This window comes from Oryctolagus cuniculus, chromosome 1 (assembly GCF_051225735.1).
Source record: "Oryctolagus cuniculus isolate XC-2025 breed Fujian yellow rabbit chromosome 1, ASM5122573v1, whole genome shotgun sequence".
In the NCBI taxonomy this organism is placed as follows: domain Eukaryota; kingdom Metazoa; phylum Chordata; class Mammalia; order Lagomorpha; family Leporidae; genus Oryctolagus; species Oryctolagus cuniculus.
Window position 1 is genome coordinate 151,439,515 of NC_142867.1, and position 26,601 is coordinate 151,466,115.

Sequence of the window (26,601 nt, forward strand, 5' to 3'; positions counted from 1 at the left end):
ACCTCACACACTCTAAGTAAAATAGAAGAGAGTAACAACGTAATATTAACGCTATCAGTTTAGCAAAAATTTAAATAGGCATAACCCTCCAATGTCAGTGAGAACATAGATTCTTGAGTCTCTGCACAAGTATGAGTAGGATTAGCAAAACGACAGTAAGGAGATCTGGTGAACAGTTTTGCCACAGAAGTAAAATTAAAAGTTTGCATATCCTTGAAAAAATATGTGCTATCTAGAGCCAGTAAATATATTTTAGAAAAAGTCTGTGTTTACCTGCAAGAAAAAAAAATATAAAACATGGTTATTGTGGCATTATTTATAATTGTAACAAAACTGAAAACAACCCAAAGGCTCATGATTTAAGGGAATTTATACATGAAATATAGTATAGTCTCATGCTATACTAGTATGCATCAATTAAAATGAATAATTTATATCTACATATAGCAACATGGATATATTTCAAAAGCATCTTGAATCAAAGAGGATATTATAGAATATTAAGTACCATATAATTTATGTAAGTATTTACAGCCAAAAAAGCATAGTATCATGATTATAATCCTATTATTTATTGCTACAGAACAAAAGCACAGCAAAACTTAGGTGACTTACAATAACAATATTTATTTTGCTCAGGCAATGGTTTGAATGGTGTTGACTCCAAGTTCATATGCTGAAATCCTGACCCCCAACATCACTGTATTTGGAATAAAAAATTAGCCTAAAATGAGTCAGAGAGGATTATCATCCCTTTTAAGAAAAAGCACCCAAGGCTGATCTCTATCTCTCCATCTCCATCTCCATCTCTGTGTCTCTGCCAGATGAGGACAGAGCAGGAAGGAAGCCGTCCAATGGTTAGGAAGTCACTGTTCAGCCGTAACCAATTATGCTATCCTCTTTGATCTCAGACTTCCAGATTTCAGAAGTGTGAGAAAATAAATTACTATTGTTTAAGCCTCCCAGTGTGTGGTATTTTGTTATTGCAGCCTGAGCTGATAAGTACAGCTTACAAATCACATGTTGGGCAGGACCTATTGAGGAAACCTCATTCTTTTTGCTCCAATCAGCAGCAGCTGGGGTGGTTCAAAAGCCAGAGGCTGACATCATCTGGAGCCTGGATCACTTCTCTCCCCAGCATCAGCACACAAGATGGAGAGGCCTGGGCTCCCCATGCAGCTCTCTATCCTTTTGGGAGCCTTTCAACAAAGTGACTTCAGTTGGACATCTTACAGTTTAGCTCAGAGCTTCCAAATGGTGTGCCCCAACAAGGAGAAAGCCAGGCAGAGACTGAATGCCCTGTGATGTCCTAGACTTGGAAGTCAGGCAGTACCTCTTTCACTGAATTCTAATCATTATCAGGAGTTAGGAAGTCCAGTCTAGGGTCAAGTGTAAACTATTAGACATTACATCTTGATTATAAGTAGAACTGTCACAGAATTTACAAAAAATATATTAATGCCACCATTTTACTACGGGTCTTCCAAAAAGTCCATGGAAATGCATATTATGAAAAAAATTATACAAGGATTTAAAAAACTTTTACATCAAAATATAGTGATATTTTAATTACATTTCCATGAATTTTTAGTGTCTCGTTTGGTGTCAGAGAGGGAGGGAGAGTGCAAGACTGTACACCACACCAACAAAAGTATTTTTAAAGTAGAATGGTCGTCCGGTGCTGTGGCTCACTAGGCTAATCCTCCGCCTTGCGGCAACGATACCCTGGGTTCTAGTCCCAGTTGAGGTGCCGGATTCTGTCCCAGTTGCTCCTCTTCCAGTCCAGCTCTTTGCTGTGGCCCAGGAAGGCAGTGGAGGATGGCCCAAGTCCTTGGGCCCTGCACCCGCAGAGGAGACCAGGAGAAGCACCTGGCTCCTGGCTTCGGATCAGCGCAGCACGCTGGCCATAGGTAGCAGCCATTTGGGAGGTGAACCAACGGAAGGAAGACCTTTCTCTGTCTCTCTCTCTCACTGTCTAACTCTGCCTGTCAGAAAAAAAAAAAATAGTAGAATGGTCATATATAAAATGAACTGGATTTGCAAGAGGCCCACATTTTTCACATGTATCTTTGATATTTTATCAATATTTTGAGAATAATATGACAAAATGTTAATAACTGTCAATCCCAGAAAGACAGTATTTTGTGTGGCAGGTTAATTTCATTGTCACCCACAATGAAAGGCCTCTCTATATCCATACCTTCTGCAGTATCACATCATATCTCATCAACAGATGTAGTCTATTTCTCCAGCCCTGAGGTCTCAAGGCCTTGCCCATTTCTGCTTTGTCTCTTTCAGACCTCTGGCTCCACCATGAGAATAATTCCAAAATAGTTGACTGGAGGCTGAGAGGGCCTCTGGAACATAGCTTAGTCATCCCAGCTGTGACTATCACAGAGCAGACAGCCCCGCCCTCTGCCAAGCTTACCTACCTGCTGACTACAGACATATGAGCAAGTCCAGCCCAGATCAACAGAACTTCCCATAATAAATGACGAAGGTTTTAAGTAGCTAAATGTTGAACTGGTATATTACACAGCAATACGAGTACCAAGTGATACAGAGTATTTGTTATCATATTCTGCGTATTTTTCTATATTTATACAGTTATTCAAGATGAGAAAGAAAGAGAAGGAGCAAAAGTGGAACAGAAAGAAAAATCAAAAACACAATGATGGAAGGTTCAAAACCTAACAGAGCAATTGGTCCCTTATTTTGAGGGCCAGGGGTAAGAAAATTCCACAGGTCCTAACTAAACTCTGCACCTTGAGGAAGACTTTTGTTATAATTCAAATATCACTGTGAACATGTCAAAAGAACCAAACCACATCCATTATAATAAGGAAATTACTCACGGGAAAATGCACACAGCTTGTGTGTTGCTCTGACCAAAGAAATACAAAATACTAATAGTAATTAATCTTCATTTATTTCCTGAGATATAATGGAATGAAAGTCAATCACTATTATTGGTTTACATATTACATAAGAACTGTTAAAAAATAACAATGTCAAGATTCACAAAGAGTAAGCTTAGTAAAATCTTTTTGCCCAAATCAAATAGGCCAATGTGATTAGACACACTAATTGGACTTTTTATCTCATTCAGGAACATCTTGATGCCCTAATCTTTCTTAAAAACAATTATGGGAGAAAAATTTTATGGTCTCAATAGTTTGTTAATTTATTTTTTAAGATGGAAGTTTTCAACTCAAACAAAATAAAAGGTGGGGGAGCGGGGGGCTCTGCACAGTTTCCTCCACTGGTCAGGATTCTGATGATGTGTGTACCTTCCAAAAAAATAGACACAAAATCAGCAATGGAAGAAGGCTTACTATTTGCAACAACATCCCTGAGTCCCAAAATCATAGGCCCTAGAATAATACACAAGATTTCTATTGAAAAGAATTGCACAGTTATCCAGGATGCCATGTGAGTTCAAGTAACCAGAAACCCCTTCATATTTAGAAACGGGTTAATTGTAGTTTTATTTCACTACTGATGAGATAAAGCACCTCAAGTTTTACTTAACTATCATAATTTTATCTATATCCTTTATAATGAAATAGCTTATTACATTAATAACTCTAAATGATTTTATTGTTTTACCCATTCAGTGCTGTTCAAATCAAAATATTCACAAATGAGAAGTAAAATCTTTTAGCCAACCAGGTGACCTGTTTTTGGTGCGAAAGATATCATGCTCATGGTATATGTGCATTCACTCAGTGACCTGGAATTCGTTCCTCCAAGGGCTTCTGTGAAGTTCATTATATAGAGCAGATCAAAATTAATTGTTGAGGGAGGCAGCTGTTATGGCTCTGTCCTCTTGGACCAGTACATATAAAGACAATGTTGAGAAATCAATAATGTCACTAGGTCAAGGGCACTTCCAAGTACAGAGCCAATAAATGCTCTTTGTCCATATTTACAAAGGAAAGATCTCTGGGAAAAATAAGTGATTTCCAAAGCCATAATCTCCACTCATGTGAAAATCTCAAGGCTTCTGTGGAAGTTACTATCCAGTACATATTTCTGCTGTCAGACTACTTCTGTCACTGCATTTAAACCATGAAGTGCATTTGCTGCTGATTCGACTATTATGGCAGGAAAATGACCTGTAAAGTTCTTTCGAGGAGCTTGGCATTTTGCATATATTATAGAAATACAAGAGGAAAAAATGTGTTAAAAATGAAGTTTATGAAAAGTCATCCAACTAAATTTTACATTTTGTAGAATACAGAGACCGCCTGATTTGTGAGACTAAGGAGGGAAGAAAAAAAAAAAAAAAAAAAAAAAACCTGTCAAGACAGAAAATCTCCATATTCCCCTGTTTTCAAGGGCAGTTATCAACTTTTTTTTTCTATCTACAAAATCTCCATGGTAAATAGCAAACTGGAAAATGTGCCAAACTATGTTATTTGACCCCTTTTTTTGATGACTCTGATGTGCAAAGGACTTAATAGATGGGAACATATGCTTTATTGGGTGTTGGGCGGTGGTGGTGACAAACGCGTATGCCCTGATTTGAGAGCAATCTGATTGAAAGCAATGACAAAAGCCTCCAATTTTTATGAGCTCTCCAAAGGAAGAGACCTTGGTTTCATGTGAGGGAGGGTAGAGTTATGTCTCTCAGAGGTAACAGTGAATATCTGAGCTTAATTTGCAGCAATCCAATAGTTGACTGGGAGACAGGATTTCTGAGTCTGTACCACAACCTGGTGCCAACTGAGCATTTATCAACACTGAGCATCTCTCATCACTGATAATGTGAAGGGGGGGGGGGTGCAGAAATGCCTAGGGCCCCAAGGGCACTGCTATTTACTGCATCAAGATATTTTCCAGAGCAGATTCATGGGCTTAGAGATGGGGAGAGCACTGGCCCTCCCTCAGCGATCCCCAGCTGGGGAGCAGGGAGGAAGGGAAGGGAGTTAACCATTTCACTGCTGCTCAGCGATCACTGTGCTATTCAAAGGTGCTTTTTTTTCCCCCTTCCCAGTGGAGTGGTTAGATATCAAATCCACAGTCCTACTTCCTGACCCCGAATGGGAATTTTATTCCTTAATCATATCTTCATGGCTGCTTCACTGACTAGCTTCAGTGGGAGCCCAGCACATTATTTACAGGAATTAAAGAGCTTGGGGAGTAGGGGTGGAGGGAGGAGAGCATTTTTATCATAGTAGCACTCACAAGCGTCAATACAGCTAAAGGTCGGCTGCACTTCCATCAAAACCTCCTGATTCCCAGGCATTTATAACCTGGCTATAAAAATCTCTCTCTCTCTTAGGCTGCAATTCGGCAAATAGAGCCTCAGCTGAGGGGAAAATTGTACCCTCTCCATTGCTGGTGGTTTGTTTTGGTTTGCCTTTTGTTTTTGTGATCGGAAGAAAGTACAGTTATTTACAAGACATTACTTAAAAGTATGCCTCCCAGAATGTTAATACTTTAAAGCATTCATTTTTATTTTCACCTCCAGTGAAAACCCTGACTTTGACTCCACCTTGAGTCATGTCCTGGTCCCAATTACTCTTGGCATTTTCCAGAAACAAAGACAATGGTCCCAGCCTTTCCTTCAAGGGCAGTTAAGTGAGTAGAAAGGCTCTAAATGCTTGAGAAGTTTGTATTCCCCAGCTGTGTGGCAGGACAGCCTGTTGACTGTTGCCTCTGAACTAATTTTCCTCTGTAAAGACCCAATCAGAGGGACTGCCCTGGAGAGCAGAGGATTTTTAATAGCGCCAAGGTGCTTATTTTCAGAGGAGAGCTCAACGCAGGAGGATCAAATAAGGAAGGGAAGAGAACCTGGCTCATCCTCTCAGATGAACCCAATCATTTTCATCTCTCATCACTTTCACATCTGTGATTTTCCTTCTTCCTTACAAGGGGGGGTTGCTTTTCTCTGCCATTAAGGAGAGAGATGATTTCTAGGGCCTGAGTCAAACGTCCTCAGCTTGTTTCTGGAGCTCCACCTCCCCCCACTTTCTCACTCAGGAGAGGCCAGGCAGTTGGCAGGGCCCCCCGCATCCCCCCATAGAAAGGCACCTGGCTAGCTGAGACCTGTGCTAGTGGAAAAGCCCAAGCATTTGAATGTGCATGGGGAAAAATGAGCCTTAGGTATTTTAGCTTTGTAAAGAACATGACAAGCAGCCTAGCAGAAGTCACTGTGCACTTACTCCCCATGTAAGACCTCTGTCCTTAATAAGTTGTACTATGAGAATTAACTGCAAAACTTGTTCTCAAACAGTACGTTTTACATTGTGTGTGTGTGTGTGTGCAAACTGTTGAAATCCTTACTTAGTATAGAGTTGGTCTTCTGTATATAAAGTTAATTAAAAATGAATCTTAAAGAAGAATAGGATGGGAGAGGGAGTAGGAGGTGGGATCAGAGTAGGAGAGGGAGGGGGGATATGGGGGAAATACCAATATATTCCTAAAGTTGTACCTATGAAAATTGTATTCATTAAACAAAAGCTTTAAAAAAAAAAAAAAAAAGAACAATCTGGTGTCCCTGCTGGGAGTCCTGCAGAAGGCACAGACCAAAGGGAAAGGAGCCCTGAAGCCAGACTTACTGGGGGTGCAGGGGAGATGTTAGTGTTATTCCTCACATTCATCAACTCAGGGTATGTGCCTTCAGATTCTGGAGACCAACATTTATCTTTTTAAAATGTCCCCTGGAGAGGGAACTTCTCACATTTCACTGATGAGAAAAGTACAAATAGAAAAGCCAGCTGATGTGTTAGAGGAGCCAACAATGGAATTTAGTGTCACATGTCCCCATCTGAGATTTCAGCCCTCCTTGCCTGGGGGGTGGGGAGTGGAGAGGAATACCCAAACATACTTTCAATCTTTCCTGAGTTTTCATAAAATGAAAACAGCATTCTAAGCCCTTTCACTTGGAGTACTGCACCTACAGCACAGCAGAAGGCCCCAGTGCCAGGAACCACACATTCTAAGAGCCAATTTATGCCTCCTACCCCTGGGTGCCTAACACAGGGGAAAAATCAGCAAGGCCAAGATCACATGCCTTCCTTCAAAACCGTAAGCCCAGTAACTGGAGCCCTAGAGCCTCCGGACCAAACTCAAACTGTTCCAGGCCTTCGCTCCTGTCTTGCAAGTACAGAACAGGCCAAAAGGCACATTCTTGGGCCTGAGACATAGAAAAGGGTGGCTGTTTGCTGCAGGATATGGAAAGAACTTGGACATGCAGACTGTAGTGTCCACACATGAAGTGCAGAGATCCAGGCAAAGCAGGACAAAGCAGGATGGAGACAGAAGAGTAGCTGGCATGGTACAAGGACAGCTCTCCTCACATGGCTGTGTCCTAGTGTGGAAATACAAGAAGCTATGCTGGTCTCCCAGGTCATTACAAACATATTCCTGTCGTGGTGGAAAAAAATGTTCAGGAAATATTTTATCAGTTTGTGAGTGTGACATATGACTTCTGAGTATGTAGACCCCTATGGTACTCTTGATGTAGGTTCTTGGAAGGTAGGGTGGACTTGTTGAAAAAGCCCCACCAAAAATGAGTTGTTTCCTTGAATATACAGGGTGAACATCACTAATCCAAGGATCCAAAATGTTCTGAAATCGGCAACTTTTTGATCACTGACATGATGCTCAAGAGTTCTGGAAACTGAAGCACTTGGAATTTTTGATTTTTACATTAGGAGTACTCAACAAATAAAGTCTATGTAAATATTCCATAATCTGAAAAATTACAAAATCTGAAACACTTCCAGTCCCAAGTATTTCAGATAATCAATACTCAACCTGTACATATAAAAGAGTACTTCAAAAAGTTTATAGATAAACATATATAAATTTATATCCTTATAAAAGCATAAACTTATTTTGGTACAAGTAAGTCTTTTGCAAATACTCATTTTCCATGAAATCTCTGAAGAACCCTTTATGAGTTTAATTTCTTTCACTCTGTTAAAATCATACATAGAAGAGCTGGCACTATGGCGCAGTGGGTTAATTCTCCACCTGCGGTGCTAGCATCCCATATGGGCACCGGGTTCTAGTCCAGGCTGCTCCTCTTGCAATCCAGCTCTCTGCTATGGCCTGGGAAAGCAGTAAGAGATGCTACATGTCCTTGGGCCCCTGCACCCACGTGGGAGACCCAGAAGAAGTTCCTGGCTCATGGCTTTGGTTTGGCTCAGTTCCAGCCTTTGCAGCCACCTGAGTAGTGAACCCACGGAAGGAATGCCCTTCCTTCTGATTCTTCCTCTCACTGTAATTCAACCTCTCAAATGAATTTAAAAAAATTCATATATAGAATCCCTGCTTCAATGCTCACCTGTAAGTCTACCTGGCATCTTATTTTGCTCTATTTTTCTGATTTCTAGTTCCTTTTTCCTTTTTTTTTTTCTTCATTTCTTGGCTTAGTGAAATTTCAGTTATATCTACCATCTTCCCTCTTGTTTATTTGTAAATTTTTTACAGTCTTTTCAGTTTTCTAATGGCTATTTTCCTGTTCATGTCATAGTAAAATTTATGTTGCTCTATTATTATATCAAAACTAACAATTAATCATAACCACACATACTCTAAAACGAAGCTTTTAAAAGCCTTTTCTGCTTCTTCATTCTCTTTCCTCTCTGGTCCATTCCTAAATTCAAAATCTTGCTAGGATAGTTTAGTTCTAGTCTATTACTGAGATTTTAATTACTATATGTCCCTTTCAGCCCAAGAACACTTACTTAAAACATACAGAACCCCACCTGAAGACAAGTACATAATTTCTTATCAATATCAAATACAAAATTAAGGGGCTGGCATTGTGGTGCAGCAGGTTAAGCCAATGCCTGTGATGCCAGCATCCCACATCCAAGTGCCAATTCTGCTCCTGACTGCCCTGCTTCTAATCCAGTTCCCTGCTAATGCACCTGGGAAGTCAGTGGATGATGTACCTAGTGTATGCATCCTATCGTCCATGTGGGAGACTCAGATGGAGTTCCAGGCTCCTGGCTTCAGATCTACTCAGACCCAGCTGTTGCAGCCATTTTGGGAGTGAACCTGCAGATGGAAGATCTTGCTCATTCTCAATCTCTCTCCTCTGTCACTCTTTCAATTAAATGAACTATTTTTAATAATACAAAAAAAGTTCTATCTGGATAGGAGAGGGCATTTAGCCTCGGAGTTAAGATGTCCACATCCCACATCAGATTACCTTGTTTCAAATCCTAGCTCTGGCTTCTAACTACAGCTTCTTGCTAAGGTAGACCCTAGGAGGTGGCTCAAGTAATTGGGTCCCTGCAACCCACAGCTGAAAATCTGGATCATGTTCAAATTTTGGCCCTACCTAGCCCCAGCTATTGGAAATGAGCATTTAAAGAGTGAACCAGCAGATAGGCTCTCTGCTGTCCTTCCATCCTTCTTCCTAAGTATATTATAAAACCCTGTTTAAATCTACCTGACAAGGTTCTTGAAACATTTCATCAAGTGGAATTAAGCAGACAAAAGGCAAGAATCAAGGCTGCAAGTGAACCCTTGATTTGGCAAAAACATAGCAGATAGGGCTCAGGACATATGAGGAAGCCCAACATAGCTGTGGGAAGTTGTTGGTCCAGAGCCAGGGATCATGCCAAAACTGGAAGTCAAGGAAAAGCATCTGGGCAAAGTTAGACCAGAAAGGAGGAGAATGGAAGCAGCTGTGTGGACCTACATGTACATTTTGAAATCCAGACCAAGAAGGAAGCAGTGCATAGTCCAGCACATAGCAGAAGACACTAACCCCACTTACTTCCATAGCGTTTGGCAGGTTACAAAGCACTTTGCATCTAATAGAGAATTCAGTCTTTCTCACAAACGGCAGGCAAAGCATTATTAACTCCTATTTGTGGTAGAGAAAAAAAAAAAAAAAACAGCAGCTTGAAGAGTTTCCTTGTTTTACTTCATGTAAGCCTGAAAGAGGTAGAGGCAGTTCTTGAGGTTAAGTTCTGATGGTTGACCAAGATATATGCTCCTCCATTCCCTAGCATGAGGCTTTGAAGTTACTACACATGGGAAATGATGATAGCTCTTAGCTCAAACAGGGATGTCCGGACTTTCTGGATTTTCTGTTGTTGGGCTCTGTGGTTGGATAGGGTGAGTCAAGGAGGAGGACTGTACTATTTCTGGTTGTCATTTCCTGCACAGCCATTTATGGCAGTTCCATGAGCCTGACCCCGGCCATCAGACACATCAAGCCAGCACTGGATTTATGACAATCCTAACTACTGCCATCCAATCTGCTAACCTGTGTAGGGCACAGACATCAGGAAATATGTCTTTCTGTAAATACAGTACAGGGGAACTTATTTGTTGTGGCAGTAAGGAGCAAAAAAGGACATTGCTCTCGAGGTCCCAAAGGGGAAAAAAAAAAGATGATGTACGATGTAAGGTAGGGTATTAATCACGCTTGACACCTCTGGATAATCAACTGGAGTCATCCTTGGGAACAATTTCTTTTCAAGGATAAAACAGAAGAAAATAAATGGGGAGGGGCTTATCAAGTAGGACAGCACAAGCTGATACAACATTGAGTGAATGTAGCACAATTCTTACTGAGTGATTGGCTGCCAATTAGGTTCAAGAGCTTGAGGGTCATAAAAATTGTTTCTGATTGTATTGTTTTCCATTCTCATCTCCAGTAGAGTCATCCCAATGTAAGCTCATAGTCTGTACATAGAAGACCTATGAATAGGTCAAAGCTGCCACCCTCAAGCTTCATAAAATCATGAAGTATTTCATAGAGCTCCAAGTGAAGGTTTCCCCATCTGCAAGTCTCCAGGTCAGCTCAAGGAGAGGTGGATCTTATCTCTGCCTATAGACAGATAACTGCACCATGGGACATCTGATAAACACGAAACACAAGTTCCTGATGGGAATCAGGTACCAAGCTAGGTATGGGAAAAGATATCCTTTTATGTGGAGCAGTGGTTGAAATTGACTTCAAAATGGGAAAATACCACCACAACTCCACTAAAGCATAACAGCACTAAGAAACAGAAAAACAGGAAGAACCAGGTATTGAATCTGGTCCTTTCATATCAAGCTTCTACTACCAGGCAAGTGATAAGTTGCCAAACATGCAAGGACTATTCCTACATATTCCAATCAAGATGAAGCCATTCATTTTGTTAAGAATTAACATTATCCCCTACCTATAATAACAAAACAGAGACATTCTAATATCTCAGTCCTTTTGGACTTGAACTGAGCACTAAAAAATACAATTAATTGTTGTGTATAGAATGCTTCATTTTTTTTAATCACAGCTCAGTCCTCATGGTCTTTGATGGTACTAGGGTGCAGTCCTCTACATTTTGTGAAGCACTTTCACAACACTACAACTTATTTCAACTGTGATTAATCACCTGTTTTGCACCAGGATTTTTTCCCAAGCACTCAGAAATGCAAAGATGAATCAGTTAAGAGAGCTTTCTTGAAATATTGAAATAAGGAGGAAAGATGCACAAATGCTTACAATGATGGAATGTAATAAGGGCTTTACTAGATATATGTACAAAATAGTAATGAGCACAGGTGAGGCCAAGTGACTTTCCCAAGATCACGCCACTGATGGGCAGCAGAGGAAGAAACTGAGTCTATTGCTTCTGACCCACATCTGGAATAATATCTCTGTACCAAAGGTGGTTTCTAGGCTGGCGCTGTGGCTCACTAGGCTAATTCTCTGCCTGCGGCACTGGCACTCCGGGTTCTAGTCCCAGCTGGGGCGCCGGATTCTGGTCCCGGTTGCTCCTCTTCCAGTCCAGCTCTTTACTGTGGCCTGGGAGGGCAGTGGAGGTGGCCCTAGTGCTTGGGCCCTGCACCCGCATGGGAGACCAGGAGGAAGCACCTGGCTCCTGTCTTCGGACTGGCGCAGCCCACCAGTCGTGTTAGCCACTTGGGGGGTGAACCAATGGAAGGAAGTCCTTTCTCTCTGTCTCTCTCTCTTTCACTGTCTATCTCTGCCTGTCCAAAAAAAAAAAAAAAAAAAAAAAAAAAAGGTAGGTTCTTATATTAACTACTCCTGGACTTATTTAGATTTCCTTTTATTAATTTAAAAATCGTGGTTTATAAGACCGTTTACTTGCCCCCTTTAGCCCCTGTCTCTCAGATTTCATTCCCAACTGACACCTATACCACTTTTTTTTTTTCCTTAGTCACTAAGTCCCCAGTAGTCACTCTTAACCTCCTCTACCTTTCAACTGTAACAAGATTCATCAGCCTATCCCAACTGGAACATCCTTTCCTTCTTACACAACCTCCATCTTCCATACACTGCAACCTGATCTGAATTTGCCAAGTGTGACTCTTCTTGAATAAGCATATCAATGCTTAGATCCAGGAACACAGAGTATCCTTTAAGGCAATCACCATAAAAGAGGTTATACATTTATTCTAATGGTGCTGTGATTGCTCCTAGTCATATCTTATTAGGAAGATCTCTTTTGGAACTGCATTTGACATTTCCAACTCCTTTTGCTTTGAATAGCAAAAACGGTGGCAAAACTGCATCTTTTTTGATGCTGGCTTTGATTTTTAATAGTCAAATGACTTATCCAGTGAAAGATAATTCCATTTCCATTCAAAATGTGCTATTTCTTTAAATTATTAATATTTCTTTTCTATAATGGCTCATTAAACTGACAAAATGAGTAATTCAAATATATTTTGAGCTATATTACTATGATTCAAATAAAAAGATGCTTTACTATGGTGACTTCTCAAAGGATGTACAGAAATCCATAGAAATACCAAGTTGTTTTCTTCACCTTATTTTTTTGAACTGTTCTAAATGTTTAAAAAATATACAAAAGAACAAGCATTTGGCCTAGCAATTAAGAACCAGCTAAAATGCCTGTATCCCATATTGGAGCAGCTGGGTTCAAGTCCTGACTCCAGCTCCCAAATCCAATTTCCTGCTAATGCACACCTTGGGAAGCAGCAGTGATGGTTCAAGTAGTTGGTTTCCTGTCACCCACATGGGAGAGCTGGATTGAGTTCCTATCCTCTCTCAGCCTTGGCACAGCCCAATCCTGGCTATTGTGGGCCCCTTGGAAGTGCATGAGAGTTCTCTCTTCTCTCCTCTCCTCCCCTCCACTCTCCTCTCTTCTCCTCCTACCTACTCCTCTCCTCCCTCTTCTTCTCTCTTCTCTCTCTCTCTCTCTCTCTGGCACTCAGATTTTAAAAATGTAGTGAAAGAAATGTGTAACATTTCAAAATAACTTTATAACATTTTAAACTTTTGATTAACATACAACACTTACATTTTTGTGGAATACAGTACAATCTTTCAACACATATAAACAGCATAAACTGATCAAGCCAGGCAACTAGCATTTCCATCTCATCTCTTCTTGTGTTTCCTCTCTTCCAGTTTTCATATAGTATAGAACCCATTACAAACTATAATCATCTTACAATGCTGTGAAACACTAGAACTTGTTACTTCTGTTACTTATATCTGTGTTTTGGTACCCCAATATCCAATATTCCTCTCTCTACCTCCCATCCTTTCCAGCCTTTTCTAATCACTATTCCAAGTTCAGACAGACTTTGTTATTTTAAATTTCCATATATGAGAAAAAACACATAGCACTTGTCCTCCTGCATCTGGCATATTTCATTTAGCATAAAGATCTCCAGTTCTACCCATTTTGCAGCAAATGTCAAGTTTTCATTTATTGTGACTAATATCCCAGTTTGTATTATACTGCATTATCCTTATCTACTCAGTTATCCATGGGCAACAAAGTTGATTCTCTAAATTCGCTACTGTAAATAGTTCTGCAATGAGCATGTGCATATAGGTATCACTTTTGTATTTGAATAAAGTTCTTCAGATCCATATCCCTCAAAATTTTTTTAAAAGATTTATTTATTTATTTGAAAGTCAGAGTTACATAGAGAGAGGAGAGGCAGAGAGAAGAAAAAGAGAGAGGTCTTCCATCCAATGGTTCACTCCCCAGTTGGCCGCAATGGCCCGAACTGCACTGATCTGCAGCCAGAAGCCAGGAGCCAGGAGCTTCTTCCAGGTCTCCCACATGGGTGCAGGGGCCCAAGGACTTGGGCCATCTCCTGCTTTCCCAGGCCATAGCAGAGAGCTTGATCAGAATTGAAGCATCTGGGACCAGAACCAGTGCCCACATGGGATGCCAGCGCCTCAGGTGCTGCACCACAGCACCAGCCCCTTAAACATTTGACAATTATAAACAATTCAAAGAGATGATAAAATTATCTGAAGAAATATTTCTCGAAAGAAATATAAATGGTCATCAACACATGAAAACTGCTCAACATCAGTGACAGATTGGCTGTCAGATTCACATAAATCAAAGCCACAATGAGTTTTGTCTTTAATGGTCCACTATTGTGCAGTCCTCTACATTCTGCAAAGCACTTTCACAACACTACAAGTGGTTCTTGTGGCAGTGCAGATGAATATTGCACCCAGTGGGGTTAGCACCCAGACATTGATAAACTGGAAGACAGGAGTTGAGGGTGAGATTATGCCCATGTAGATAATCAAACCCACCCCTCTGATAAAAAAAAAAAAAGAAAGAAAGATTTACCACGGCCAACGTGGGTGTTTCCTGGATACTCCCCTCACCCAGGAGCACAGAACAGAACTCCTGGTCACACCTAGTACATGCCCCTAAGTATTCCCTGAAAGACACTTTCACCGTCATTCATAAATGAGAGCATAACAGGATATAGAATTCTGGGTTGACAATTGTTTTCTCTTAAGACTTGTCCTAAACAGCACTCTGGCCTCAGAATCAGCCCTTAAGGCATGTGGATCCGGATGAAAAGCCCATGAGACTATTTCAGGCATGGAAAGCCAAGACACTCTGGGGGGAAAAAAAAAAAAAACCTAAATGAAAGATCTCTGCAAGTGAGATCCCAGTGGAAAGAATGGGTCATCAAAGAAGGAGTTACCTTTCTCTGAAGGGAGGAGAGAACTTCCACTTTGACCATGGCCTTGTCTAAATATGATCAGAGTCGGTGAACTCAGAGGGCTTCCATAGCCTTGGCAGCTCATGACAAGAGCCTAGGGTGATTACTGATGCCATAAACAAGAGTGTCAATTTGTTAAGTCAACAACAGGAGTCACTGTGCACTTACTCCTCATGTAGGATCTCTGTCCTTAGTGTGCTGCACATTGAGATTGAATGCTATAACTAGTACTCAAACAGTATTTTTCACTTTATGTTTCTGTGTGGGAGCAAACTGTTGAAATCTTTACTTAATGTATGCTAAACTGATCTTCTGTAGATAAAGAGAATCGAAAATGAATCTTGATGTGAATGGAAGGGGAGAGGGAGTGGGAGAGGGGAGGGTTGCGGGTGGGAGGGACGTTATGGGGGGGAAGCCATTGTAATCCATAAGCTGTACTTTGGAAATTTATATTCATTAAATAAAATCTAAAAAAAAAAAAAAAGACTTGGACCATATCTTGTTATTTTCTCCTACCCTGTACAGTTTCTGATGATACTAAGTCACAGAGCCATAGTCCAAAGATAAAAGCCATCAGAGGAGAAAAACAAAAAAAAAATTACCTCAAGAAGTGCTTAAAAATAAAGGCAGAAACTCAGGAAACAAGAATAAGGAAGATAGCTGACACCCTCAAACGAACACAATAACATTTCAATACTAAAACATGAAAATGAAGAGATTGAAGAAATGCCAAAAAAGGAATTGCAAAAATTAATTATAGGATTACTCATAAGCAATCAGAAGCAAATCCACAAATTAAAGAACTCCACACATGACATGAATGAAAATTTTTCCCATAAAATTGAGATTTTTAAAGAGAAAATAAAAGGAAATATTAGAAATGAAGAATTTAATGGGTCAAATAAAAATGCGGTAGAAAGCCTTAACAACAGACTCAATTAGGCAGAAGAAAGAATATCCATGTTAGAAAACAAATCCCTGGAAATTTTACAGTCAGGCCAATAAAAAGGAGAAATTAGAAAAATTAAAAACAGTGTTGGAAATTTTTGGAATACTATGAAATGAATCAGCATTGGGTCTTAGAAATTCCTGAAGGTGTAGAGAGAATGGACTAAACGGCCATTTTAGTGAAATAATTACATAAAGCTTCACTAATTTGGACAAAGAAAAAGACATCCCAGTACCTGAAGCACATAGAACTCCTAATAAACCAGAAAAGATCTTCCATGACACATTGTAGTTAGACTTTCCACAGAACATAGAAAATATTCTCAAATGTACACAAAAGAAACACCAGATTACTTATAGAGGATCTCCTACTAGATTCATAGCTGACTTCTCAAGAGACACCCTACAAGTTAGGTGAGAACAGCAAGATGTAGTCCAAGTATTAAGAGAAAAAAAAAAAAAAGTCAACCAGAATGAACTGTATACTAAAAAGCTCTCATTTATGAATAAGGTGAAATATGAATAAGGTGAAATAAAGACCTTCCATAACAAAGCAAATCCAAAGTAAACAATAGGAATACTTATGGAAAAATGGTTGGGCCAAGTTATTACTTATCAATATCAACCTTGAACGTAAAAGGCCTCAACTCTCCAGTTAAAAGATACAGACTGGAGGGGGAGCGGGGGGGAGCAGTGCCGTGGCTAACTTGGTTAATCCTCTGCCTGTGGCACCAGCATCCCATATGGGCACCGGTTCTAGTCCCAGCTGCTCCTCTTCCAGTCCAGCTCTCTGCTGTGGCCTGGGAGGGCAGTGGAGGATGGCCCAAGTGCTTGGGCCCCCACACCCGCTGGGAGACCAGGAAGAAGCACTTGGTTCTTGGCTTTGTATCAGCGCAGCACTGGCTGTGGCGGCCATTTGGGGGTGAACCAACAGAAGGAAGACCTTTCTCTCTGTCTCTCTCACTGTCTGTAACTCTGTCAAATAAAAAATAATAATAATAATAAAAATTTTTAAAAAAAGATACAGACTGGGTAAAAAAATTAAAAACAAGACCCATCTATTTGCTGCCTACAAGAAACACATCTCACCAACAAAGATACACACAGACTGAAAGCAAAAGGATAGAAAAGCATTCCATACTAAAGGAAAGCAAAAAAGGGCAGGTGTTACCATCCTAATATCAGACAATATAGATGTTAACATCAAATCTGTTAAAAGAGACAAAGAAGGGCACTATGTAATGATTAAGGGATCAATTTGACAGGAAGATGTGACAATAATAAATGTATGTGCACCCAATTAAGGATACCTGGCTATTTAAAATAAATGTCAATCAATCTAAAGAGAGACACAGACTCCAATACAATAGTAATGGGGGACTTCAACACTTTCAGCAATGGACAGATCGACCAGGCAGAAAATCAGCAAGGAAACAAAAGGGTTAATCAACAACGTATACCAAATGGAACTAACAGATAGTTACCGAACTTTTCATCCTACAGTTGCAGAATATACATTCTTCTCACCAATGCATGGAACTTTCTCTAGGATATATCACATGCTAGGCCATAAAGCACATCTCAGCAAATTCAAAAACATCAAAATCAAATCATGCATCTTCTCTAACCACAGTGGAATGAAGCTGGAATCCAACTACTAAGAATCTCTTGAACATACACCAATACATGGAGACTAAACAACATGCTCCTAAATGAACAGTGGGTCACAGAAGATATCAAAAGAGAGATCAAAAGCTTTCTGGCAATCAATGAAGATTAAAAAAAAACTATTAAAACATATGGGATAAAACAAAACTAGTGTTAATAGAAAAGTTTATAGCAATTGGTACCTATATCAAAAAATTGGAAAGGCACCTAATAAATGAACTGTCAATGCATCTCAAGGAGCTAGAAAAACAACAAAAACCAAACCCAAAATTAGAAGAAATAATTAAAAATTAGAAAAGAAATAAACACAATAGAAACAGAAAAAATATAAAATATCAGTGAAAGAAGATTCTGTTTTGAAAAAATGAACAAAATGGATACACCATTGGCTCAACTAATCAAAAAAAAAAAAACAGGGAGAAGATCCAAATTAATAGAATCAGAGATGGAAAAGGAACTGTAACAACAGACACCACAGAAAAAAAAAAGAATCATCAGAAATTACTACAAAAAGCTGTATGCCAACAAATTGGGAAACCTAGAAGAAATGGATAGATTCCTAGACACATACAATCTACCAAAACTGAGCCATGAAAACACAGGAAACCTAAACAGACTAATAACTAAGACAGAAATTGAATCAGTAGGAAAGACTCTCCCAACGTAGAAAAACCCAGGACTAGATGGCTTCACTGCTGAAGTCTAAAGGATATTTAGAGAACAAATTCCAATTCTTCTCAAGCTATTCAAAACAATTGAAAGGGAGGGAATCCTCACAAACTCCTTCTATGAAGCCTGCATCACCTTAATTCCTAAATCAGAAAAAGATACAAGAGAAAGGAAACTATAGACTAATATTCCTGATGAACATAGTCACAAAATTCCTCAACAAAATACTATCCAATCGAATATAAGAACACATCTGAAAGATCATTCATCTGTACCAGGTGGGATTTATTCCTGGCATGCAGGGATGGTTCAACATGCACAAATCAAAAAATGTGATACATCACATTAAGAAACTGAAGGACAACAACCATATGATTATCTCAATAGATGAAGACAAAGCATTTGATAAAACCAACATCCTTAGGACCAGCACTGTGGCACAGCAGGTTAACACCCTGGCCTGAAGTGCCAGCATCCCATATGGGCACTGGTTCAAGACCCAGCTGCTCCACTTCTGAATCAGCTCTCTGCTATGGCTTGGGAAAGCAGTAGAGGATGGCACAAGTCCTCAGGCCCCTACACCTGCATGGGAGACCTGGAAGAAACTCCTGGCTTCCGGCCTCAGGTCAGCGCAGCTCCAGCCATTGTGGCCAATTGGGGAGTGAACCATTGGATGGAAGACCTCTCTATTTCTCTCTCTCTGCCTCTCCTCTCTCTGTATAACTCTGACTTTCAAATAAATAAATAAAGCATATAAAAAAACACACACAACATCCTTTCATGATAAAAACCTTAAGAAGATTGATATAGAAGGAACATTCTTCAACACAGTCAAGGCAATTTATGACAAACCCATAGCCATCATCTTACTGAGTTGAAAGTTAAAGCCTTCTCACTAAGATCTAGAACCAGACAAGGATGCCCTCTCACACCATTGCTAGCAATACTGTCTTGGAAGTTTTAGTCAGAACCATTAGGCAAGAAAAACAAATCAAAGGGATACAAATTGGGGAGAAAGAAGTCAAACTATCCCTACATGCAGATGACATGATTCTATATATACAGGATCCAAAAGACTTCACTAAGAGACTATTAAAACTCCCATTGGTTGAACTCTGTAATTAACACACAATTATTCTTAGGTGTTTAAATTTAACTGAAAAGTGATCCCTATTAGGAATTTGGAAAACATTATGCTGAGTGAAATAAGCCAATCCCAAAGGGACAAATACCACATGTTCTCCCTGATAGGTGACAACTAACTGAGCACCAAAAAGGAAACCTGTTAAAGTGAAATGAACACTATGAGAAACGGTGACTTGATCAGCCCTTGCCCTGACTGTTGATGAACAACTTAATACATTATCCCTCTTAGTATTTTTTTTGTTTGTTCTACTTAATACTTTTGGTTGAATACTGTAATCAAGACACAATTATTCTTAAGTGCTGAAACTTAACTGAAAAGTGATCACTGTTAAATATAAGAGTGGGAATAAGAGAGGGAAGAGATGTACAATTTGGGACATACTCAAGGTGACTTACCTCAAACGGTAGAGTTAGAAACATACCAGGGGATTCCAATTCAATCCCATCGAGGTGGCATGTACCAATGCCATCTCACTAATCCCAGTGATCAATTTCTGTTCACAATTGATCATAATGATAGGACTAAGAACCAAAGGGATCACATAAACAAGAATAGTGTCTGCAAATACTAGCTGACAGAATCAAAAAGGGAGAGAACGATCCAACATGGGAAGTGAGATACACAGCAGACCCATAGAATGGCAGATGTCCTAAACAGCACTCTGGCCTCAGAATCAGCCCTTAAGGCATGTGGATCCGGATGAAAAGCCCATGAGACTATTTCAGGCATGGAAAGCCAAGACACTCTGGGGGGAAAAAAAAAAAAAAACCTAAATGAAAGATCTCTGCAAGTGAGATCCCAGTGGAAAGAATGGGTCATCAAAGAAGGAGTTACCTTTCTCTGAAGGGAGGAGAGAACTTCCACTTTGACCATGGCCTTGTCTAAATATGATCAGAGTCGGTGAACTCAGAGGGCTTCCATAGCCTTGGCAGCTCATGACAAGAGCCTAGGGTGATTACTGATGCCATAAACAAGAGTGTCAATTTGTTAAGTCAACAACAGGAGTCACTGTGCACTTACTCCTCATGTAGGATCTCTGTCCTTAGTGTGCTGTACATTGAGATTGAATGCTATAACTAGTACTCAAACAGTATTTTTCACTTTATGTTTCTGTGTGGGAGCAAACTGTTGAAATCTTTACTTAATGTATGCTAAACTGATCTTCTGTAGATAAAGAGAATCGAAAATGAATCTTGATGTGAATGGAAGGGGAGAGGGAGTGGGAAAGGGGAGATTGCGGGTGGGAGGGATGTTATGGTGGGGGGGAAGCCATTGTAATCCATAAGCTGTACTTTGGAAATTTATATTTATTAAATAAAAGTTAAAAAAAGAGAGACTATTAAAACTCATAAAAGAATTTGGTAAAGTAGTAGGATACAAAATTAACATAAAAAATCAATATCCTTTGCATCACAATGTCATGTCTGAGATAGAACTTTTAAGATCAATCCCATTTATAATAGCTATTTAAAAAATCAGATACCTTGGGATAAATTTAACCAAGGACATGAAAATCTTGATGATGAGAATTATAAAACACTAAGAAAGAAAAAGAAGACACAAAAAATAGGGGCCAGCACTGTGGAATAGCAGGTAAAGCCGCCTCCTGCCGTGCTGGCATCCCATATAGGCACCAGGTCTAGTCTTGGCTGCTCCATTTTTTAATCTACCTCTCTGCTATGGCCTGGGAAGGCAATAGAAGATGTATCAAGTCTTTGGGCCCATGTACCGCGTGGGAGACCTGGAGGAAGCTCCAGGCTCCTGGCTTCGGATCAGCACAGTTCCGGCTATTGCGGCCAACTGGGGAGTGAACAAGCAGATAGAAGACATTTCTCTGCCTCTTCTTCTTTCTTTGTATAACTCTGACTTTCAAATAAGTAAATAAATCTTTAAAAAAAAGAAAAGTAAAAATATTCCATGTTCATGGATTGGAAGAACCAATATTATCACCATGTCCATACTACCAAAAGCAATTTAGAGATTCAATGAAATTCCAATCAAAATACCAATGACATTCTTCTCAGATCTAGTGAAAAAGATGCTGAAATTGTTATGGAAACACAGTAGAACCTGAATAGCTAAAGCAATATTATACAACAAAAACAAAGCCATAGGCATCATAATACCAGATTTTAAGACATACTACAGGGCAGTTAAAATCACAACAGCCTGTACTGGCAAAAAAAAAAAAAAAAAAAAAAGAAGGGTAAATTAATGGAACAGAATAGAAACTCCAGAAATCAATCCATACATCTGCAACCAACTTATCTTTGACAAAGGAGCTAAAATCAATCCCTGTAGCAAGGATACACAGATACTCTCTTCAACAAATGGTGCTGGGAAAACTAGATCTCCACATGAGAAAGTATGAAGCAAGACCCCTATATAACATGTTATAGAAATATCTGCTCAAAATGGCTCGAAGATCTAAATCAATGACCAATACATCAAATTATTAGAAAACATTGGGGAAACCTTGAAAGACAATAGCATAGGCAAAGATGTCTTGTAAAAGACACCAGAAGCACAGGCGATCAAAGCCAAAATTGACAAATGGGATTATATCAAGCTGAGAAGCTTCCATGCTGGAAAAAAAAAAAAAGAAAAAGAAAAAGAAAAAAGAAGAAAACACCCAGAAAAGTGAAGGGGCAATCGATGGAATGGGAGAAGTTATTTGCAAACTGAGCTACTGGTAAAGGCTTAATATCCAGAATCTATAAAGAGTTCAAGAAATTCAACAATAAAACAAACAATCCAGTTAAGAAATGAGCAAAGGACTTAAACAGGCATTTTTTCAAAAGAGGAATTTCAAATGGCCAACAGACACTTGAAAAAATGCTCAGGAACACTAGCCATCAGGGAAATGTCAATCAAAACCACAGTGAAGTTTCACCTTACCACAATTAGAATGGCTTTCATAGAGAAATCAACAAACAACAAATGCTGGCAAGGATGTAGGGAAACAGGTACCCTCATCCATTGTTGGTGGGAACGTAAACTTGTACAGCCACTGTGGTAGACAATATGGAGATACCTCAGAAATTTGAAAACAGAGCTACCATATGACCAAGCCATCCCACTCCTGGGAATTTACACAAAGTAAATGAAGTCAGAATATGAAAAACTTATCTGTTTCCCCATGTTTATTGCCACTCAGTTCACAGTAGCTAAGATATGGAATTAACCCAGATGTCCATCAACTGAAGACTGGATAAAGATATTACAGTACATGTACCCCCATGGAATACTACACAGCAGTAAAAAAAAAAATGAAATCCTGTCATTTGCAACAAAATGGATGCAACTGGAAACATTATACTTAATGAAATAAGCCAGTCCCCAAAAGACAAATACCATATGTTCTCAGTGGTAACTAGTAGAGTACCTTTGATGGTAATCTATAGAAGTGAAACTGACACTTTGAAATGCAATGATTTTGAATAGCCCTTGTCTTGACTATTGAGGAACAGGTTTCTTGTTTGTTTGTTTTTTTATACCATTTGTTAACACTTTATTTGGTGTAGGATTAATCTTACATATTTCAAGTTAATTCAAAATAGATCTTTATAAAAAAATAAGAATACCAATAGGAGAGGGAGGAGAAAGAATAATGGGGAGTGTAGGCCAGGGGGGAGGGAGGGAAGGGTGGGAAGAATCATTACATTCTTATATTTGTATATATGAAATGCATGAAGTTTACCTTAAAAAAAGTTTTCTAGGCAAGAAAAAAAACTGTTTAAAAACTGGAAAAAAAAAAAAAACCCTCCTTTTCTCTGCCTCTCTCTCTGTCCTTCAAATGATTAAATAAATCTCTAAAAATGTAAAAAAAAAAACAGATTTTATATTTCAACATCTAGAAGAATTTGGGGAGTCAATTTATGTTGGATCCAACACAATCTCTTTTTGTATTCCCTCAATACTTTAACCCTTACCATTCCGTATCATTGATCTGTCATTTCTTCCACAAGTAACTTCATATCCTAGAGCTTCTGTTCACCAGTTCATCTCTCCAGGTTTTGTCTAGTCATTTCTTCTACCTATTCTTCCAGTAAATGCAAGGAAGGAACCAAAAGTCAGAGAGACCTCAGACAGAATCTCTCAGAAAGCCTGATGGAAACTAAAAAGCTATGGTTATACTCATTTTTATGCCTTTAAAACTACCACATGTCAGTCCTTCCAAATTATCAGTAATGAAAATGACAGTGTCCAAATCCAACAAAACAAATTACTATATCATAGTAAAATCCTTCAGTCTGAATTAAAATGGTACAGCCACTTTGAAATGTACTCTGGCAGTTCCTCAAAGGGTTCAAACAGGGGCCGGCACCGTGACACAGTAGGTTAATCCTCTGCCTGTGGCTCCAGCAGCATCCCGTATGGGCACTGGTTCTTGTCCCGGATGATCTTCTTTCAATCCAGCTCTCTGCTGTGGCCTGGGAAGGCAGTGGAAGATGGCCCAAGTCCTTGGGCCCCTGCACCCACATGGGAGACTGGGAAGCTCCTGGCTCCTGGCTTTGGATAGGCGCAGCTCCAGCCGTTGCGGCCACCTGGGAAGTGAACCAGCAGACAGAAGACCTTTCTCACTGTCCCTCCCTCTCATTGTCTTTAACTCTATCTCTCAAATAAATAAATAAAATCTTTAAAAAAAGAAACCAAAGGGTTCAAACAGAGTTAGCATATGACCCAGCAATTCCACTCCTAGGTATATGCCTAAGAGAAATGAAAACATATTTCCATAGAAAAATTTACATATGTATGTCCATATACGCATTATTCATAATGAATTAAAAGAAACAACTCAAATGTCTATCAACAATGACTAAAAATATGTGATGTCCCCATAACAGAGTATGATTCAACTATAAAAAGGAATGAAATACTGATACTTGCTACAATATGGCTGGTAATTAAAAACATTATTCTAAGTGAAAGAAACCAGTTATAAAAGACCATGTATTGTTTGAGTCTATTTATTTAAAACATCCAGAATAGGGAAATCTATAGAAACCCATAGTAGATCAGTGGTTGACTAGGGCTGAGGTGGTTAGAGGGAAATGAGGAATGAATATTAACAGGTACAAAGACTTTTTTGTGGGTAATAAAATGTAAAATGTATACTATATTTTAAATGAGTGAATTGTGTAGTATAATTATATCTTAATCAAACTATGATTTTAAAAATTACACAGGTTAACTGTCATCATTGCAAAGTCCTATATCATGCAAAGTGAACTGAGGACTTTATTACTCAAATTGTTTCTGGCATAATTATTAGCAATTATGAGGTATTTCACAGCATTGCGGTGTGCAGTTTTACACATATTGTATCTAAATATCACAAAAATTTTGCAAAGCAGATGCTCTTAGTGGACAACTAAGGCATTTTCTACTTTTTCGTCATACAATGCTGTAATTAAACACAATTTAGAATAATGTACAAGACTACTTCAAAAAGTTCATGAAGATTTAACTAGAGCCGGTGCCGCGGCTCACTAGGCTAATCCTCCACCTTGCGGCGCCGGAACACCGGGTTCTAGTCCTGGTTGGGGCGCCGGATTCTGTCCCAGTTGCCCCTCTTCCAGGCCAGCTCTCTGCTGTGGCCAGGGAGTGCAGTGGAGGATGGCCCAAGTGCTTGGGCCCTGCACCCCATGGGAGACCAGGATAAGTACCTGGCTCCTTTCATCGGATCAACGCGGTTCACCGGCTGCAGCGCTCCGGCCGCGGTGGCCATTGGAGGGTGAACCAACGGCAAAGGAAGACCTTTCTCTCTGTCTCTCTCTCTCACTGTCCACTCTGCCTGTCAAAAAAAAAAAAAGATTTAACTAAAGGATAAATTTTGGTACAAAAAATTGTGAACTCCATTAAAATACATATTATTAAAAATTATGTATAGATTTCAAATTATCTGCACCAAAATAAATTTATCATTAAGTGCAGTGGAGGATGGCCCAAGTCCTTGGGCCCTGCACCCCATGGGAGACCAGGAGAAGCAACTGGCTTCTGCCATTGGATCAGCACGGTGCGCCGGCCGCAGCTGGTAATTAAAAACAGGGCGGCCATTGGAGGGTGAACCAACGGCAAAAGGAAGACCTTTCTCTCTGTCTCTCTCTCTCACTGTCCACTCTGCCTGTCAAAAAATTAAAAAATAAATAAATAAATAAATGAACAGGAAAAAATGAAGAGGAGACAGGAAATCTTTCTAGAAAGTAAAAATATTTTCACAAGGAGGTCAATTTCAGAAGCTGCCTAGAACTTGTAGTCTATGAAAGTCAGTAATTTCATAACAATCAAAGAAGATAAACAAAAAATGTTTATTATGTGATTGACTGACGCCAATTTCTAAAATGTTCTAATAGAATGGTATAAAATTAGAAATCATTTAACTGAAGAATAATCATAAACCAACCCCAATTTGTTCAACTGATATTTCTTCCCTTGATTAAAGAGAATGTAGAAACAGAGACAGATGTTGCCTTGTATTCTGCCTGAAATGTAAGAAATATTGTTAAAGCACACAAGATGTAACCTGTGGTAGGATATCTGGGGGCTGAAAGGAGATGGGTGGCCAGTGAGACTGCCCCCCATGCTTGGATCTTGCTTTAGGTCCTGTGCATGGTACAAATGTATGCCTTTTCTCTGCTATATTTTAAACTGGAACTTTTATCCTTTGCCCATGTTGGCATTCTTCACCCATCAATAACAACACCCACCAATTTTGCTAGCTTTAACTTACCACTACCCTCATGATCATGCTTCCAAATAAAATTAAGACCAAAATACTCAAGTGTGACTGAAGTTTATGAGTCTCATGATATTTTTGGGTGTGGAAATAGGGAAAATAACATCGGAAAGTGAGAACCAGAATTTCATCTTTTCTAGCCTGAAAGAGCATCTATACCTTGTTACGAAGATAACAGGAAACCATCAAAAGATAACCTCTTTCAGGATAGAGTTACCTGGTATTGACATTAATGTGTGAGGGATCATCAAAGAATTCACAGAAAATGCATATTATGGGGGAAAAAACAATGGATTTCAAAAAAAATTTTGTGCCAAAATAAACTTATCTTTTGCTTCCACTTTCCCACAAACTTTCTAAAGTGCCCTCATATTTGTCAAGGACATTTGGAAGAGCCACTGTGACCAGAAAAGGATTAAGGTTCAGAGAGAGCTATCAAGTGGCCTATTGAACATACTTCTCTCAGAGAGTTTTAGAAGCCAAA

General features: G+C 39.4%; 1 long non-coding RNA gene across 2 annotated transcripts in view; it reads right to left on the reverse strand.

The window, feature by feature from the left end:
* Positions 1-583: 583 nt before the first annotated feature.
* The window catches only part of LOC149128698 (uncharacterized), a 37,165-nt gene continuing 11,147 nt past the window's right edge, over positions 584-26,601 (reverse strand). The window contains exon 4 of one of the 2 annotated variants that reach the window (XR_016236613.1): positions 584-1,985. This is a non-coding gene — a long non-coding RNA (uncharacterized LOC149128698). Of the gene's footprint in view, positions 1,986-23,325; positions 23,926-26,601 lie in introns of those variants that run through there. The other variant, XR_016236614.1, reaches the window with a different exon arrangement.